The sequence below is a fragment of the Notamacropus eugenii genome, chromosome 1 (genome assembly GCF_028372415.1).
Source record: "Notamacropus eugenii isolate mMacEug1 chromosome 1, mMacEug1.pri_v2, whole genome shotgun sequence".
NCBI lineage: Eukaryota > Metazoa > Chordata > Mammalia > Diprotodontia > Macropodidae > Notamacropus > Notamacropus eugenii.
Window position 1 is genome coordinate 449,750,969 of NC_092872.1, and position 20,571 is coordinate 449,771,539.

At 42.3% G+C, this 20,571-nt stretch overlaps 1 pseudogene; it reads right to left on the reverse strand.

Annotated features, from left to right (window-relative positions):
* Positions 1 to 12,931: 12,931 nt before the first annotated feature.
* LOC140518316 (small ribosomal subunit protein eS24 pseudogene) lies at positions 12,932 to 13,353 on the reverse strand (annotated as a pseudogene).
* Between the last annotated feature and the right edge of the window lie 7,218 nt (positions 13,354 to 20,571).

Consider the following 20,571-nt stretch of genomic DNA (forward strand, 5'->3'; position numbering starts at 1 on the left):
GGAAGAGGTCTCAGAAACCATCTTATTCAACCCTAGAATTTTACAGATAAGAACCTGAGACCAAGAGAATTTGTGACTTATGCAAGGTCACAGAGATAGAGTCATATTTGAACCCAGGGGCTCTTACTTTGAGCCAATACAGATCATTCTGGCAGCAGTATGAAGACTAGACTTGAGGGAGGGAAGAGTAGGGGAGGCAAGAAAGCCTCTAAGGAGGCTTTGTAACAGTATAAGAAAGTTCTACAGAGGGCTTGTACTAGCATCACAGCAGTGGAAAAAGAGTGAGGGATGAATGTGAAAGATATTGCTGAGATAAAATGCATAGGGCTTGGTAATTAATTGAATATGAGAAGTGATGTTGAATTGCTTGCCTTCTCAATGAAGGGAGATGGGGAAGGAGGGAGAGAATTTGGAACTCAAAATTTGATAAAAGAATGTTAAAACTGTTTTTATATGTAAATGGAATAAAATATTTTTTAAAAGAATATGAGAAGTGAGTGATAGGGAAGAAACAAATATGGCCCCAACATTCCAGCAATGAGAGAGTGAGTGACTGAGACAAGAGGTTTAGGAGAAAAGATGAAGAGCTTATTTTATAATGTGCTGAGTTTGAGTTGTGACATAATGGATAGAGTGCTGGAGTTGGAGTTAGGAAGACCTGAGTTTAGTCATTTCTGAGTTGTATCTGAGTCTCTGTGACCCCATTTGGGGTTTCCTTGGCAAAGATACTGGAGTGGTTTGTCTTTTCCTTTTCCAGCTCATTTTACAGATAAGAAAACTGAGGCAAACAGGGTTGAATTACTTGCTCAGAGTCACACGGATAGAAAGTGTCTCAGATCAAATTTGAACTGAGGTCTTCCTGACTCCAGACCTAGCACTCTATCAGCTGTGCCACCTAGCTGCTCATGGAGGCAGGAAGGCCTGAATTCAAATCCTTTGCTTGTCATATAGCTTTGTGACCATAGACAAATCACTTAACCCACCTGAGATTCAGTTCCTCATCTGTAAAATGGAGAAAATATTTGTAACTGCTATCTCAATATAATACATGTAATGTGCTTTGTAAACTTTAGATTGTTATAAAATATCAGATATTATTATTTTAAAATTCCAGCCTCAGACACTTTCTGGCTATTTGACTCCGGGCAAATCTCCTAACCCCTGTCTGCCTCAGTCTCCTTATATGTAAAATGAAGCTAATAATAGCATCTATTTCTTAGAACTGTTGTATCATATCAAACGAGTTAACAAATGTACAGCACTTTCCAGACCTCTTAGCACCATATAAATATTAGAAATTATTACTGTTGCTATTAATATTCATGCAGCATCTTATACTCAAACTAAGGTCTTATGATCCTAAATACAGTAGCCCTCTGCCAGGCAGACTTTTGGCTTCTGCCCTCACAATGCCACTTGAGCACTAGTAAGTGCATTCATCACTTACTCATTAATTCATTAATTCAATAAACATTCATTAAGCAACTTCTTGGGCAGCTAGGTGGCATTGTGGACAGAGTACCAGGCCTGAAATCAGGAAGACTCATCTTCCTGAGTTCAAATCCAAGTTTAGACGCTAGCTGTGTGACCCTGGATAAGTCACTTAACCCTGTTTGCCTCAGTTTCCTCATCTGTAAAATGAGCTGGAGAAGGAAATTGGAAAACCATTCTAGTTTTCTTTGCCAAGAAATGGGTTCACAAAGAGTCAGACAAGACTACAAAGACTGAACAACAATCCCCTTCTGGGTGCTAGGCACCCTGTTCAATATTAGGAAAACAAAGAGAAAAAAAGTAAACAGTCCCTGTCCTCAAAAAGCTTACACTTATCCCTTTCCTTGGGGCAGAAAAAAGAGCAATATGTCATGAATATTACAGACATGCTTCCCTTTACTTCAAGACACCAACAAAACTCAGAGAGACACCCCCCTCCTATTCATTTTTATCTCTTGGCTGTGCAAGTGCCCATCTCCCCCCAAGAGGGTAACCCTAGGGACACTCTTGGCAGAGCAAAGCTTCTGCCAAAATCATTTCCCCTGTCTCTTTTCATCCCTGACTAATTCTTTCATAAAGATTAGGTTCAAAAATGTCTTCAAACTTCTAAATGGTTATCACTCTGGACTCCTTCCTAGTAATTGTTCCTCCCAGGCCTCCAGCAATTGACTCCTGGAGATTCATTAAGACTTTGTTGCTTCTCCTGCTTCATTACTGCAGCCATTCCAGGGAACAGCTCAGCTCTGAGCACCGGCTCCTCCAGCTGGCCAACCAATGACCTCTGGCAGACCACCAAGGCTGCACCTCCACCCAGACCCCCAGAAGACCACTGCTTGACCTCCCGGGCCTGGACTCTGCCCAGTCATGCTGCCCCAGCTGCAGAGTGGCCTAAGTTAAAAGACAAACATTAGGGGGGGAAATCCTGCCAAGGGGTCAGCAGGCTCCTACCTCACCTGGTCAAGGGAAAAGGAAAAATGAATTAGAATTAGAGCCCTTTTCCCAGCTAGGTGTCAGGCCAAGTTGCAGGGGGTGTTGGTTCCTGCTGACTAAGGCTCAGTTAAACTTCCTGGAACAGCCCAGCCTTGCCCAGGGGAGTAGGAGAGCTGTTGGGTTTCATTTGTAGCAATACTAATAGTACTCATTTCTACAGCAATGGCAAAGAGAGGTAGTAGGACCAGCACTGGTGCTGGAGTCAGAGAACTTGAGTTCACATCCTACCTCTGACATATACTACCTGAGTAACCTTGGACAAGTTATTTAATCTTTACGGGTCTCAGTGTCCTCATCTGTGAGTGAGAGGTTCGGCCTAGATGCTTACTTTTAGCTAGCTCAGGATCTAGGATCTAACAACTTTACAAAGCTCTTTCCTCTCAACCCTGAGAGGTGGGTTATAAAAAAGATTATCAATATTCTTATTTTTACAGATGAGGAAACTGAGGCATGGAGATGTTCACAAAGCAAAGATGCAGAAAGATCAAGGACTTTTATGTAGTCCTGCTGACTCCAAGTTCACTCCATTTTCAGCTAGCTGCCTTTCAAGTCAGGTCCCTATAATTATTGAAGATTGGGTATTGCAGCAGAAAGAACTAAAGGGCAGGAATGGGTTCTAGGCAGAAGGAAGATCTGGATTAGTAGCTGACTCTTTGGCTATTTCTAGAGCAGGAAAGTAGTTCTGAGGTCACCCTCGGCTAGGCAAGGCATTCTTAGTAATGGAGCCTGGTAATGGAAAGTGATCTAGTTTAAGAATCAGGAAACATGTTATTTTCTAATCTGTAGTTTTAGAGCTGTGTAATTTGGGTGCTAGTCATTTAACCTTTCTGAGCCTCAGTTTCTCCATCTGAAAAATAGGGATGATATTTATACCACCCCACCTACCTTAGAATCCTAAAGAGATGTGTGTGTTCATCCTTTGTTGCCGAAGACCATGCTATCAGAGAAATAATGACATGACTTGCATTTGACTTTTGTTTTTTGAGTGAGGTCACCAGCCTCACTTCTCCTCCAGAGCCATCTGAATCCAGTGACCAGATATACATCAGGATGACTGGAGATGACCCAGGATGAGGCAATTGGGGTTAAGTGACTTGCCCAAGGTCACACAGTTCGTGAGTGTCAAGTGTCTAAGGTGAGATTTGAACTCAGGTCCTCCTGACTGCTGCACTGGTGCTCTATCCACCTCACCACCTAGCTGCCCACCTTAGAATCCTATTTCAGAGCTGAAAGAAACTTCAACTCTAAAAAGGTCTGTATTGGAATCTCAATGTGAACAAAGGTCTCCTCTATAACATCACATGGATGTGGTCATACAACCTGGGTTTATTATGGAGAACTCCCTACAGAAGCAGTTCACTTTCACTTTTGGACAGCTCTAATTTTTAGAAAGGTGTTCCTTCTATCAAACTGAAATTTACATCAGCCTTAACTCACTGTCTATTGTAAGAATGAAATAAGATAATGTAAAGGACTTTATATATTTTAAAGCAATAAACATCAGTTATTAATAACTAGTAATAACACGCTGCTGGCTGAGGAGACAGTGAAGATATCAGCTCAGTTCAGCTTTGCTGAGATGCTTCCAAACTGCTTTTCTTGTAGCAAGGTCTCTCTAGATAGCATATTTCCCCTTCTTACTATTTCTCTGGGTCAGTTGCCTAGGCCTCTCTCAGAAGGGTTCTTATCTCTTCAGAAACACCTATTCCACTTGCATGCCTAAGGGTAGGGAAAATGACTAGTTCTGGAGGAAAGATAATAATGATGAGTTGAATGTGACCTTTCACCTGCCCCTCACCTTCCCCACACCTGAACCTGAAAATAACTACTTTCTGAACTGCAAATAGCTGAGTTTAGGGCTGGAGACTTCCCAAAGACAATTGGAGATGTGGGGTTAGAACTTAAAAGTGAGGTGAGGATTGGAGATATCAATTTGGCAATTGTTTCCATAGAGATGGTAGCTGACACATTAGGAGGAAATGACATTGGCAAGGGAGAGAGTACAGAGAAAGAAGAGAGGCCCAGATCAACAGCCCCATTGGACTTCAATATTGTGGGTGTTTGTCCCGAGCTGTCTATTTGTATTCAGTTGCCTGTACGAGGTACTGGAGTATAGGGCTGCCTAAGGTTCAGCTTCAAAGAATACTGCCCTCTGGGATCTGGGTCGGGGTCGGGAGCTGGGTCTGTGTGGGGAGCTAGAGTGGTGAGGGCAGCCCTTATAGAGGAGACGGTTGCCCACCACTTACAGAACTGTAACGACTGTCATCCTAACCAATACGTCTTTTCGACTGGCCCCTGCATGTACCTAGCCCCACTCCGTCCCCGTCCAATTTTTAAACCTTCGCTCCAATTGCTCCCTAATCATGCCTCGGTGGAGAAGGAGATGGCAAACCACTCCAATACCTTTGCCAACTCATAGACCGTATGGTCCACGGGTTCACGAAGGGTTGGACGAGACTCAATGAACAATCCTGCCTCAATCTTACCTCCCCATCCTTTCTGTCTAACCAAAGCCTGGCCCACTTTCCGGGCTCGGCTTTATTCTCGTAAATAGGAGCCTTCTCAGGCCCATGGCAGCTCCGATCCAGCCGCTCCTCCTCCCAGGTAGTTACCTCCTCCATCCATTCTCCTATCCCTTCCTTGCCTTGACCTCGGCAGCTTTGAAAGGCTGGGCACACTCCGAGCCACCCCAAGTCCCGGCTCTCGGGCAGCAGCCTGGGCTGGGTTCTAGGGGTCCAGATCCCGCGGTGAGCCGGCCCTGGGCACGGCGGACCGGAGCGCAGTGGCGGCAGCGGCGGCGACTCCTGACCCCGCGGCCCATCAAACAGGCGGCGGCGGCTCCTTCGCTTCTCCGCAGGGTCAGGAAGCGAGACCTGCCCTGACCTCGCCTTACCCGGGAAACTGTTAGGAGAAAATCGAGGAAAAAAACCGAAACAAGTCCCGGCGCCCCTGGGGACAAAGGGCTGCCCTGGGCGGGGGCGGGAGCCTGCCCTTCTTGTCTCTCCTCTACCTCGGTGTTCTCCTTACCCTGGCCCGAAGGAGCGGCTACCCGCCCCACAGCCAGCTCAAGAGGAATGGGAAGGGGAGGACAGGGGATCGGGAAGAGGGAGAGAGAATCTAGAGAGACAGAGACAGAGAGAAGGGAAAGAGACAGAGGGAGTGAGAGAGATTGACAGAGAACTAAACAAAAACAGAGAGGGAGAGAGAGAGAGAGAGAGAGAGAGAGAGAGAGAGAGAGAGAGAGAGAGAGAGAGAGAGAGAGAGAGGAGAGAGGGAGGGAGGGAGGGAGGGAGGGAAACACAGAGAGACACAGAGACACAGAGACAGAGACACAGAGACAGAGAGAGAGACAGAGAGAAGGGAGAGAGGGAATGAGAGAGATTGACAGAGAGCCAGACAAAAAGAAAGACAGACAGAGACAGACAGAGACAGACAGAGGGGCAGGACAGACACGGAGACAGATGAGGAACAGAGTGACAGAACTAGGGAGAGGGACCGGCAGAAAGAAAGAGGGTGGGGGTGGGGAGGAGAGATAGAGAAAAAGTAATGTGGTGGAGTAGAAGGTGTGATTTGTAATCTATTTTAGGATCTGGATTTGAATTCTGGCTACTTAACTAATGGGCAAATCACTACCTCTCTCTGGTCCTTAGTTTCCTCATCTGTAAAATGAGATTAACCCAGGTGACTTTTAAGCTGTCTGCTACCATCTAAATCTATGATCTATGATGCTGAGGCAGCTGAGAGACATTTTGAACTAATGCCAGTTAGGGCTCATTTAAATCTGGCCTGATGGACTTAGAAACCAAGTTAAGTTCCTCCTCCTCTCAGAAATATCTGCTTGCCTTTTACCCAGATATTCTGGAGATGTCTTTAAGCCAGAGATGCAGTAGAAAGTTTGGCTGGTTTTTGAACAGTCATAGAACTTTCTGAGACCTTAGTAAATAAAATATCCGAACGGCAAAGGAATTCAGCTTGTAGAATGTTAGAGCTAGCAGAAACCTTGGAAGACAGAAACCATCTAGTACAATACCATTATTTTTCAGATTATGAAGGTATGACTCAGGGAAGGGAATGTGACTTGCCATAACTTACACAAATAACTACTTTCTAAACTCCATATAGCTGAGTATGAGGCTAGAGATGCCCTACAGACCAGTGGTGTCAAACTCAAATAAAAATAGGGGCCACTAATCTATACATAAGGATCCCTGTGGACTACAATATTGACTCCATATCAAAATTAATATTATCTACGCTTGATTGCATTTTATTTATTTTGTTAAACATTTCCTAATATTTCCTGGGCAGGGTTACCATGTGACCTGTAGTTCATGTGTTTGACCCCTCTGCTGTAGGAGAGTTGAAGAAATAAGGTTAGAACTTGGAATCAAGGTTTAGACCAGAGATAGGATTAGAACTCTGGCCAGTGTGGTTCCCTGACACTGATCTTTCTACTATGTCATATTTCCTCTTTATCACACTGCCCACACCATCCTCCCTTTCAACAAAGGATCTGATTTCATACTTTTCTTAATAAATTGAGGCCATCAGCCAAGAGCACCTTCTCTTCTTCAGTTCCACACTTCAAATCACCTCAATATCATCCACCACCACCATGACCTTCCATTCTCTCATCCTTTCCTTCCAGTTTTGGAGAATCAATTGACCTTCCTCTTGAGAATGCCAACTGCATTATTTGTGCCCTGGATCTCAATCCCTCCTGTTTCCTCCAGGAGCTTGCCCTTTCATTTTTCCCTTTATCTCCCTAATCTTCAACCTTACCTTAATCCTTTCTTCTTCCCTTTTGCCTAGGAAAAAAAATGCCCAGATCTTTCCACCCTTAAAAAAAAGAAAAACAACTTTACTTGACCCTAAAATAATTCCCTCAAGCTATCATCCTATGTGTTTCCTCAAATGCCTTGCAAAACCTACCTACGCTGGTAGCCTTCTTTCTTACCTCCCACTCACAATCTGAATTCTATTCCCACATCTCTACTGAAACTGCTCTCTTCCAAGGTCACTAACAGTCTTTTTTATTGCTTAATCTAATGGCCTTTTGTCAATCCTCATCCTCTGTGACCTCTGCAGCATTTGACACTGATGACCATTCTCCTGACCTTTCTGGACATTCTGTATTTTTGAGTTCTCATGGCACTCTCTTTCCTGGGGTTTCTTCCTATCTATTGGACAGATTCTTTAAAGACTTCTTTAAAGGAAGATCATCATCTAAAGTCTATGTGCTATACACAGGGTGGGAGTGGGGTGGGCTCTATTCTGGCTCCTCTTTTCGATCTACACATTGTCTCTTGCTGGTCTTATCAGCACTTTGTGAATTTAGTGGATTGAACAACCATCTCTCTGTTGACCATCCTCAGATTTAGACGTCTATCCTTTATTTTCTTCCTGAGCTCTAGAGAGTCCCTGTTGGACTCCAGCTACCTGCTGGACGTTTCAAACTAGATGTCCTGTAGCTGCCTCAAACTCAACATGTCCTAACTGGAACTCACTGCCTTTCCCTCTAAACCTATACCCACTCCCTAACTCCTTTTGTCTTTTGAAAGTGACACCATTCTTTGAAATCCAAGATTTTCAATCTCAGAGACATCTTCATATACTGAACCTCATTTACCATCACATCAGATGAAATCAGGTGCCAATTGTACCTTTTTCTCAAGGACATTTCTTGTATCCCTAAATCCGTTCTCTTTTTTCTACTCAGAACCATGGTTCAAGCCCTTATAACCTCTCAACTAGATTGTTTCAATAGTCTACAAATTGTGCTGCTTGCCTCAAGTCTCACCACCCATTCATCCTTCACATAGCTGTCCAACTGGTATTCCTAAAACCTGGGTCTGACCATGTCACTCCCCTGCTCAAAAACCTGCACTGGTTCCCTACTGCCTCTAGGATTAAAATACAAATGTCACTGCTTAGCATTTAAAACTCTTGACCATGCAGTAATCTTTCAAGGCCTATTCCCCATAACTCCCCCTCATACACACTACATTCCAGACAAACTGCCCTATTTACTGTTTCCTATACATGACATTCCATCTCTTGCCCCCATGCCTAAGAACAACAACAAAAATTTTTAAAAAGGAACATTTACTTCAAAGATATATTAAGAACAGAAAAACAAATCTTCCCCTCCCTCACCTCTGGGAGCATGCTGTCCCATTACTGGAAAAAGTCCTCCATGCCTCTGAATCCTTCATACCTCTCTCCTCTCCTCTGCCTCTTGGAAGCCCTAGCTTCCCTCAAGTCTCTGTTCTAGGGTTACTTCCTTCAAGAGTCCTTTCGTGATTCTCCAGCTCTTCATATCCCATCCCTTGACCCAAATCATCTTTATTGTATTATATATATATATATGTACATACATATGTATGCATGTATATATATACACACATGTATGTATATATCTTGTATTTATTTGTGAACACATATCTCCCCATAGAATATATGTTCCTTGAGTTGATGACAATCGCCCTTTTTCTTTGTATCCCTGGCACCCAGCAAAGTGCCTGTGGTATATAGTAGGAACTTAAGAAATGCTTGTTAATTGATCAATTGGTTGGTTGCCTTGAACATTTGCCAAGGAGTTGACTACTTCTTCCAGAGACCTACTAGCTTGATGAAATTATGGGAGGTTTGTGACACTGATCAGACTTTGAAAGAGAAATAAGAGGGTAAAGGGATCCAGAGGCTGTTATGAGTGGTCATCACGTCCTCTCATCTCCCCTCCCTTTCCCCCTTCTTTTTCCTGAAGGAGGCATTATCTTGCAAATCATTATTCTGCAAATTTAGGAGACTGTCTTATAACTGTAGTGTTGTTATGTTGTTCATTGTTGGAAGTCTGAAATCCCTCAGATCAAGAGCAACTAGTGCATCTGCTTCTAGTTTTCCCAGGGAGTGAATTTTGGGGGGGACAGGATTTAGAGCTATAAGGGACCTAAGAGATAATCTACATCAACCTCCACATTTTGTAGGTGAGGAAACTGAGGTCCCAAGAGGGAAAGTGATTCATCCAAGGTCACATATGCAGAGGATAACAAAAAGGGGGATTTGAACCCAAATCCTCTGACTTCAAAACCAGTGTGATTATCTACTACACTATGAGTCATGTGTATCTTTATGCAAATATGTCCATGGGTAATTTAACGTGTAGGTACAGATATATGTATACACACACACATATATCTGTGTGGGTGCATGTGCATGAACATGTATATGTATGTCTTTTTGTGTGTATATTGATACATGCCTACAGTGTATGTGACATGTCCACATGTGTGGACAAAATTCTGACATTTTAAGGCTCTAAGCCCTAAGACTGCAAGACAGTGTTCCCAGAATAAGAGATAAGCAGCTCTCCCGCCTACCCTTGGGGCTGCTTGTCATTTCAAGGATCTGGGCGCCCTCTCTCGATAACTTGTAGCTCTAGACCAACTGAGACCAAAAGCTCTGGGGCTTTGGTCGCAGGGGGAGGGCTGGGGCTGAGGCTGAGGCTTCAACCGATAAACCCCAGAACCACAATTCTCACCACCCAGGAGTCCCCATCTTCCCCCTCTACCCCTACAATTCCACCCCCCCCCACCTACCTCTGCCATATCCATAGCCCTGACAAATGGTGAGCATGACAACTACCCATCTCATCCCTTTCTCCTCTTTCTAAGCTCTAATGTTTGCCCTTCTCCCCACTGCTTCTTTTTCCCTGTTCTTAGAATGTGGTCAGTCCTGTAAGTGACTCCCTATCCTGCAGAATCTCCTCATACCTCTGATAATAGGATTTACAGCTGGAAAAGAACTGAGAGATCATCCAATTCAATCCCTTACCTTACAATTGAGGAAACAAATGCCCTGAGGGGTCAAGTTATTTTGCCCAGGACCGCAGAGGATATCAGAAGCAGAGCCAATTACTGTCCTTTCCAGTACAACTGCTGCCCTGGTCTCTTTTCTGAGTCTCACTTGGGAATTCACGAGTGTAGGGAACTGCTCATGAGGGAATTCCCTCTAACCCATGTACATCTGCAAGTGTCTGAAACTTAGTCTTAGAGAATTCTTTCTCAGAGGCACTGAGAGGTTAAGAGACTTCCCAGGTCATATAGTCAGCAGATGTGTGAGTCCAGGTCTTCTTGATTCCAAGAGTCATGAAGCTCCTTATATCTTAGTCATCAGAAATAACTTTAGGCACTGAAAGAGACTCTGTCTATACAGGCCAGGCTGTCCCAGTATGATTTTATATCTTCAGGCTCAATTCCTCTCCAGAGATTCAGTCTAACATGTCCAGCTCCCAGAAGGCCCTCTCCACTTGGATGTCATCCTGACACCTCACCTCAAAGTCAAAAGTCCAAAGTGAAGTCATCGCCTTCCTTCCCCAAATCTGGCTTCTCTTCCAGCCTTCTCTACGTCTACCTATACTGTACATGTATAACTCTCTCTACCACTGACTCTACATGTGTAACCCTCTCTACTTCCAACTCTACGTGCATAACCCTCTTTACCCCTCTCTACCTCTGACTGTACATGTGTAACCCTCTCTACCTCTGACTCTACATATGTAACCCTCTCTACCTCTGATTCTACATGTACAACCCTCTCCACTTCTGACTCTGTGTGTGTAACCCTCTCTACCTCTGATTCTACATATGTAACCCTCTCTACCTCTGACTCTACATGTACAACCCTCTCCACTTCTGACTCTGTGTGTGTAACCCTCTCTACCTCTGATTCTACATATGTAACCCTCTCTACCTCTGACTGTACATGTGTAACCCTCTCTACCTCTGACTCTACATATGTAACCCTCTCTACCTCTGATTCTACATGTACAACCCTCTCCACTTCTGACTCTGTGTGTGTAACCCTCTCTACCTCTGATTCTACATATGTAACCCTCTCTACCTCTGACTCTACATGTGTAACCCTCTCTACCTCTAACTCTACATGCGTAACCTTCAGCAAGCCTCACCCCTTCCTTTGGCTTCAGTTTCCTAATCTATAAAATGAGGGGATAGAACTAGATAGCTGCTGACATTTTCCTGTCCAAGAACTGGGATCTAGGATCCTATGTGAAGGACATCATCATCTTCTCTCCCAATCTCCTACGCTTGAAATCTCAGTTATCTTCAACTCTTCTGTCTTTCCCTTATCCCTAATAGCCAAGATTATTGCTAAGTCCTGTCAACTTTATTTCCACAATGTCTCTTACATCACCTCCCACAGTAACCACCTTATAGTTGAGGCCCTAGACCTCTTATCTGGACTTTTGTAATAATCTTCCTCATTGATCTTCCAATTCTCTCCCTTATCCAATCTATCCATAATCTGAATCCAATCTACTTTTGCAGCTTTATTTCATTCTACTTTCCTTTCGATACTCTACTTTCTAGCCAAATTGGACTATTCATTCACTGTTTCTTAGTGGCTAGTCCCATCCCTTGTGTCTGGAATGCATTACCTCTCCCTAACCTCTTACTTTAAGGTCCAACTTCCTTTAAGGTCCAACTCAGGTGCCACTTTCTTCAAAACCCCAGCCTTACTTTGTCTAAAAGTTATCTCTCCGTCTCCAAATTTCTTCCACTTTTCTATTTGACTTCTTGGGCACTTATTAGATTCTGGCTTGTGTCTTAGTTATTTGTGTACAACTCTTATTGTCTCATCTTCGTTAGACTGTAAGCTCCTTGAAGGCAGATACTGTGTTGCAGCTACCTTTGCATTTTGTGCCCCCACAGGACCCTGCACACTTTAGATGTTGGATCAATTGCTGAATGCAACAGAATTGAATCAAATTAACATTTTCACTGCAACTGGTTCTTGGAAACCTCAGAGCAAAGCAGGAGAGCCTCATTGGGTTGGGGAAAAGGTCCTAAAACTACTGGCACAATGAGGGTCCTGAACTAGAACATCTCTATGGCTTCTTCCAAATACAACTTCTAGGAGTTTGCCTCAATAAAATTTTGGTGCAGTATAAACCTGCAGCTACCTATTGTGACCACCAGATGGCAAATATGTACCAATAAGTCAAATTGCTGACTTAGTCCAGATATTCAGATATTTGTTCTTAACTTTTTTATGCGTATGTCATGGATCTCTTTGGCAATCTGGTGAAATCTATGGATTCTTTTTCAGAAAAATTTTTTAAGTACATAAACCAAAATATGTAAGACTATAAAGGAAACCAAGTATATTGACATAGTTTATCTATCTATGTTAAAAACAAGTTCATGCACCCAAGATTAAGAAATGACTTGGGGATATGGCTTGGGTTCGGAATGGAAGACGCTAACAAAATGGAGAAATAAAATATAAATATTTGTGGGGAATGGATCATCTGAAGTAATTAAGCCCAAGGAGTGTTAGTCTCTTCATATACATGGTTGTTTTTTTGAAGTTTTTACATAGTTTCTTTATGCTCTGATGAAACGTTATCATCAAGGATAAACATCCTCCATTAAGCTTTCCCTTCCTTCTTTTTGCCACCATCGACATTTGCCTTTGCAGAATCCCTGACCTCCTTGATTTTGTTCTTGCATTCCTTTCGCTGCTTTCTTGATGTCTTTTTCTTCTCATATAGGTCGTGCCTTGCAAGTTTGTGCTTTGGTTCATTTTTCTTTGCATAGTCAAGGGAATCATAAATCACGCCAAAGCCTGTTATTTTGCCACCACCAAAATGGGCTCTGAATCCAAAGACAGAAATGATGTCTGGGGTTATCTTGTACATCTTGGTCCATTTTTCTCGAATTTCAACGTTGGGCACTGTGGTCTTTCCAGGATGAAGGACATCCATAACCAAGTCTGCGTCATGAACTTCCTGGTTCTGATGGATACAGTGTCATTTGTTCTGGGAGCAAGGTTTCTGGCTGGTTTCAACATGGGAGCAGACAAGAGGCCTCCAGGAGACAGGCTGAGAAGATTGAAGATCTGAGCCAAAGATCTGATGCTAAACGGATAGTGTCTAAACCCTAAGAAGACTCACCATAGTGGTGGCCAGCTCCTTGAGCAGCAGGAGAGGGAAAGCCAATATACATATTTTGAAACAGACCACTATCATTTGAGGCTCACTCGGGAGTCTGAAAACCAGAGGCCAGTGCAGACTCTTGCTAGATGTGTGACTTTGGGCAAGCCCCTTGACGTCTCTGAGCCTCAGTTTCTTAATATGCCAACAGAGAGGGTTAAACTTGTTGGTCTCCTGGGGTCCCTTCAAGCTGAAGTCTAAATATCAGAAAACTGATCTTTCTTTCCTGGTCATGAATCTTTGGCTCTCTGAAAATTCCTGCTTGACCTCTTCCTGGACCCAGAACCTGACTAGCTTAAAGGAGGCCAGGGACTGTCTTCCAAGACTTTTTGTTACCAACTACATGATTTTGGTCAAGTAATTTTACCTTCTTTAGATGCAGTTTCATCATCTGTATAATGAAGCGGTAGATGAGATGACCTCAAGTTCCCTTTAAGCTCTCGATCTATGACTCTAATCTCATCTGGCCATTCACAGCTCATGTTTCTAGAGGGCCTCACAGTTTATAAAGTGGTTTGCTTGAAACAGTCCTCTGAAACAGTTCTCCCCATTTTACACATGAGTACCATAAAGTTCAGAAATTATTAATGACCAGTGAATGTTGGAGCCATTCATCCAAATATGAAATGGAGTCTTCTTATTCCCAGTTCGATGCCATTTCTTTTTCATTCTAAAGAAAATTTTTATTATATATTTAATGACCCACAAGCACAAATTTCCCAATATACAAAGATGAACAAGTTGTATACAAAACCATGGATATTTATTATGTACAATTTGGTTTTTTTAATGTATATTGAATAATTAGAGAGACAGTATGGTATGGAAGATTGAACCCAGAAAATCTAGGTTCAAAACTTGCCTCTGAGACATATTGACTTTGTGACCCTAGGGAAGTCATTTACCTTCTCTTCTGAGGAAACTCTCTAAGACTCTAATTTATAGAGAAAGTACCAGTCTACATTGAAAGAGAAAGTTTTTCAGTAGAAAGTCCTTTTGTCCATGAAGTTACAGGTAAAGTCTCTCATCCCTTGTTAAACTTAACATGGTAGTAATAAGATTGCTCTATTTTTGTGCCTTTCTGAACTTTTTTCCTTATGTGTATTGTTTTAAAATATTTTATTGATGTCCATTTTTTCTTTTTTGTCATCTTTGTTACTTCCCAGTAACATATTCCCTACCTCCACTCCCCCTCATGCCAACAAGAAGGTTTACCTTACAATAAAAAAGTATCAAGCAAAACAGATCAACATGGCATGTCTTATTCTGCACATGTAGTCCATTACCTGTGTGCTAAAAGGTGGGGGCATACTTCATCATCTGAACTGAAAGACCTGAGTTCAAATATAGCTTCAGACACTTAGTAGCTGTGTGACCCTGGGCAAGTCACTTAATCTCAGTTTTCTCATCTACAAAATGGTGATAATACCTATCTTCCAGGATTGTTGTAAGAATCAAATGAGGTATCATTTGTCAAGTACTTTGTAAACCTTAAAGTGCTGTTTAAATGCTAGCTATCATCATCATGTGTTTCCAATGCCCATTTTACTGTGTCTTGGTACTTCTCAATGTTAAACACATCATTCATCAGATGATGAATCACAGTACCATAGCATCCAAGGGCTAGAAGAGAGCTCAGAGATCACCCATTTCAAACCCCATCTTCCTAACAATGAGGCTTATTACCAATAGAATATTCTTTCTTAGAAAGTTCCTTGGCATACAAGGTATTTGGGTAGGAGGATGGATGGATGAGTAGTGTCTTTCAAGGAATGTTGTAGAGGATAATCTACCTTGGGTATGGGTTGAGATAGGCCTCTAAGGTTTCTTCCAACTCTGATATTCTAGGATTCTTGTTTGAGTGGATTTCAATCATCTGAAACATGCATCCTTTCCGTAACAGCCCCTAGATGAAGGGAGTCACCTTATGCATTTTTAGGTTTATAGCTTTAGAGACCTCAAGTACCATTTAGTCCAACTCCCTTGTTTTTCAGATAAGGAAACAGACACCCTGAGAAATTAAGTGACTTGCCCAAGGTCACACAAGTGGTAAGCATCAGAGGTAGGAAGTGATTCTGCTAACTCTAGAGTTAGCATTCTTTCTGCTTCCCATTCTCCATAAATTCGGCCTCAGCCAATTGCTTACCTACACATCTTTGTTTGCCCTTTTTCTCTCCTCTAGAATATTCTCCCTGTCTTCAAGGAGTACCCATCCAGTCAATAAGTACTACCTTGATATGATGAAATGAACCTGCCTAGGTTTATTTTTTTTAAACATGGGAAGGGAGGTAAAATGGATCACAATATGCTACTATATGTCCAGGAAATTTTTTATTATTTTAAATTAACAGTCAATCGACAAGCATTTATTTAGTACCTGTAATGTGCCAATCCCTGTGCTAAGTACTGGAGATAAAAGTTGCTCATCTTTCATTTTTGAAGAGGACCAATGCCATCACAAGTGATGACTTGGTTTGCTTATGAGTTGGATAAGTGAGAGAGGCAGTCATCACCCTTGCTCTCTCTTCCAAAGTCATCAAAATCCAATGGCAAGACAAAAGTCAAGAAGACTTGACGATGGCCCAGGGTGCAGTGGATGACCTTGGCATCTTCAATGTCTGACCAAGCTCTAAGTGTTCCACAGAGCTGCTTCAGCTGCCTTCATGGCTATTGGAACAAACTGTTTTCATCTGTCCATTTTGCTGGGGGAAGTTTTCACATGCTTAGGGTAGGAGATATCCTCCTATCTCACTGAAGGGTTTGTGGTCTGTTGGTTACCCTTAACCTGCTTTAGCCCATCTTCCAAGACGGTTCACCAGGGTGTAGCCATATGTTACAGCTTTATGAGTAAAAGGTGGACATCAAAGGGAGACAAGCAGTTCTGAAAAGGCTTGGCAAACCCTCACACTAAAAGTGCTAATAAATCCTCCCTGCACACCCCATACACCATGGAGGTAATGGTACAAAATGTAAGGGTAAAAAATAATGCTTATTCACAAGGAGACTATATTCTTTTGAGGGAGACAGCATATAGACACATAAGCAAATGCAGAACATATACAAGGTGGTTTGGGAGGGAGGACATTGGCATTTGAAGGCATCAGGAGAGGCTTGTGCAGATGTTGCTTGAATTAAATTTTGTTTGTTTTGAGGCAATGGCGTTAAGTGACTTGATCGAAGTTCTGAAGCTAATAAGTAGTTGAGGTTGGATTTGAACTCAGGTCATCCTGACTCCAGGCCAGGTGCTCTATTCACTGTGCCGCCTAGCTGTCCCTATTGACCAGCATTTTGAAGAAAGAGACATTCTATGAGTTGGCAGTGAGAAAGGAGAATAATCAAGGTATGGGGCATTGAATGCAAAGCCACCAGAAACGAGTGATAATGTATCAAGTTTGAGGAGCAGAAGGAAAGCCAGTCTGGGTGGCTCATGGGGTGAAGGAAGAAGAGTAATAGATAGTAAAGGGTAAGATACATTTGGTCCACGTTGTGAAGGGCTTTAAAAGTCAAACAGTTTTTGTTGCATCATAAAGTTAATAGGGAGACATTAGAGTTACTGGGTAGAGGAGTGACATGGTTAGATCTGCAATGAAGGAAAATAGGGTTGCAGCTATATGGAGGATGAATTAGAATGGAGAAGAGATTTGAGACACCAATTAAGAGGCCATTGTAATAATTTAGGCAAGGAGTAACAAAGGTCTAAACTAATGTGGACCGCATTATGAGGTCATCCATGCTTGCTAATGCCCTCAAGGCTTTTCTTTTGACTCAACTTTCTGGTTTAGGGGTTTAGGGCAACCACACCTTATCACTGAAATAGCCCTATTTTACAGATGAGTACACTGAACTCAGAAAAGGTCCCATGGCCACTGGAGCCATCAATCCAAATGTAGTCTTCTTATTTGCAGTTTAGTGCCATTTCTTTTCATTTTAAAGAAATTTTTCATTATAAACTTAATTACCAACGTGCATAAACTTTCCAATATACAAAGATAAACAAGTTGTATATGAAACCATGGACTTCTTTCAGGAATGATTATTTGCCCTATAACTAACAAATAGCTGTGGAATTTAGGATTCTAAACCTCAAACCTTCTTCCAGTCTCCCATGTAGATGATTAGGCAAAGGCACAGAGATAAGTTAAATGTCAAGGTCAATGTCATTTTCTCTTCTCTTGATTTCACCATATTCATGGTCCTTTTATACTACCAATCTAAAGCCTCGTAGAAAGCATATGGCATACTCCTATATGAGATTTGTAACTAAATATTATCGTTGGGAGCATCTTGGTGTTGGCAGTGCAGGAGAGGAAGTGGGAATTGGCTATCATGGAATCAAACAATTTGAAATCACTGGAAACACTATACAGTCTCCCCAGTTCAATCCAGCCTACTCTCCTACTCCCATCCTCCTATTCATTTTTTAGTTGGCTCATTGACCCTGTGCAATGCAAGGGATTGTTACTCCAGGTATATGGTGGAATCTATGCAAGATGTGTTTTTCATCCACTTTGTTTTTTCTGCATGAATGATTAGGTGACTGTCTTTCAAAGCCATAAAGGTTTAATGGACAATTACATTCATTCATGCATGCATTGATAAGTGTAAATTCATGTAATTTTAAGGGACTGTCTTTTCATGAGGAACAAATTATCACTGAATTAAGTCTGCTTTCACAGATCATTTGTGTGAGTGACAGATTTTCTCAGAACTCCAAGAGAAATAGTGACTGAAGTGAGTGCTCCGACTCGAATTTCTGACGTAGTTATTGCTCTTTTTGAATGTGAATAACTGTAGTGGACTGAAGCAATACAGATACAAGAACAATTGTTGTATGATATATGATGAACATAATTTACCCTGATCATAAACAGAAAATGAGGATTTGGTTACTAACCTTAAGTTAAGCTGAGATAATTTGAAGAGAATACTCGGCATCTGAACCCAGAACGACAAAAGGAGAGAGAGAAGTGAAAGGAAAGATTTCAGAACTTTGTCAATTAAGTTTGAATCAGAGAATGAATGATACAATAGCTATTGAAGAACAAGTCCAGCTAAGTAGAGGAACCACTTGGAAGCAGAGAATCAGAGAAGTCACTCAGCACATCAACTAGTTGGGCCGAGACATTGTGACTAACAGGGAAAATCAATTCCTCTTAGCAGGAAAGCATCTGTTCCACATGGAAGCCATATTGATAAAGTCCCTTTTATGGATGGTGCCTGAAACAGAAAGAGATTGCTGAAGTTAAGTTCCTGAGATTTAAGTTCCTCCAGGCTCGTGGGTAAGCTGCCTTGTCAGCTGTCTGAGTGTGTCCATTCTTTTTCACAGATACTGAGTGTACTGGTAGGAGAATGACTAAGCTTTATGTATAGGTTGTGATATATTTATTATTTCTGCTTTTGCATTAATAAAGGAGAACTTGTGATTCCATTATTATTCATTTTGCCTTGTTGCTAAGTAAATGGTTATGTTTGGCGTCTGAAAGCATCATTATTGTGAGTGGCTGGGCTCTTACCTTAAAGTGGTGAGTAGGGGAGTATATTTCCCCACAACAGGGTTGCCCCTAGGAGAGTTTCAGTTTAATTGTATGATATTGGTTGTCTCTGATACCTGAGACCTGACAGTTTGAGGGCAGGTTTAAATGAGCAAGCCGGCTTAGAGAGTGAGTAGCTATCCATACATCCAGGTGGCAGAGTGTGGTGCTCTAGCCAGTAATGTGCCTGTTACATAGGGAACTAGGCCTTCTTCTCCTTAGTCCAAAAATTGACAATGAAAGAAGGGAGGGAGGGAAGGAAGGAAGGAAGGAAGCATTTAAACCTTACTACACATCAGGCATTGTACTGGGGGCTGGAGATACACATACAAAATAGAGACAGGCTTTTAGTTTGTTTGTTTGTCTCTCTCACGAGGATCATAGCCTAATTGGAGAAAACAATACTTAGAAGGAAATGGCAGTCAGGGAAGTGAGTGTTGTTCTGGAGAGGTATAGGGATGGTGAGTGGAGCTACAAAACTAGTCAATTATCATGCCCTTTCCAGTTGGTTGGTGGGCTGTTGTCCTCCTTTCTCGCAGAGAACCAAAATGACATCACCATGATAAAGTGAAGTTGCAATGTGTACGACTGTGGCTGATCAGATCAACATGAGCTCAGAATTCTCTATCACAGATTGGACCCAGATAGCCCACATGAACATTTGGGGTCATCACTCCAAATCTGCACATCCTACATTTCCTTTGCTCTGTTTCAATTCTGCTTTACTCAAAGAGCACAGTACTTTTTCTGATGTGGGCATGCCATGCTGAGCGTTCCTTTGCCAGTGTTTCCCATGTCGCACAATCAAATCCAAAGTTCTTGAGAGAGACCCTGAAAATGTCCTTGTATTGTTTCTTCTGACCGCCATGTGATCGCCTGTCCCATGTAAGTTCTCCATGAAATAGTCTTTTTGGCAAGCATACATTTTGCATTCTAACAACATGACCAGCCCATAAGAGTTGCGCTCTCTGAAGCATAGTTTGAATAGCAGTTTAGTTTGAGCAAGGACCTCAGTGTCTGGTACCTCATCCTGCCAGGTGTTTTTCAGAATCTTCCTAAAACAGTTCAAATGGAAACGATTCAGTTTTTTGTCATGGTGCTGGTAGGCTGCATACAACAATAAGGTCAGCACAACGGCTCTGTAGACCTACAGTTTGGTAGTCATTCTAATACCTTTTCTCTCCCAAACTTTTCTTTGGAGCCTCCTAAACACCGAGCTAGCTCTGGCAATGCGTGTGTCAACCTCATCGTCAATGTGTACATCCCTGGAAAGTACACTACCACGGTAAGTGAAATTCTCCACAGCATTCAAAACTTCTCCATTTGTTGTAACTAATGGTTCCATGTATGGATGGTGTGGTGGTGGCTGATGGAGCACCTGTGTTTTCTTGGTGTTAATCATTAGGCCAAAATTAGCACAGGCAATAGAGAATTGATCCATACTTTGTTGCATCTCAGCTTCAGAGGCTGCATTGAGTGCACAATCATCTGCAAACAGAAAATCATGCACCAACACTCCTCCACTTTGGCCTTGGCTTGTAGCCT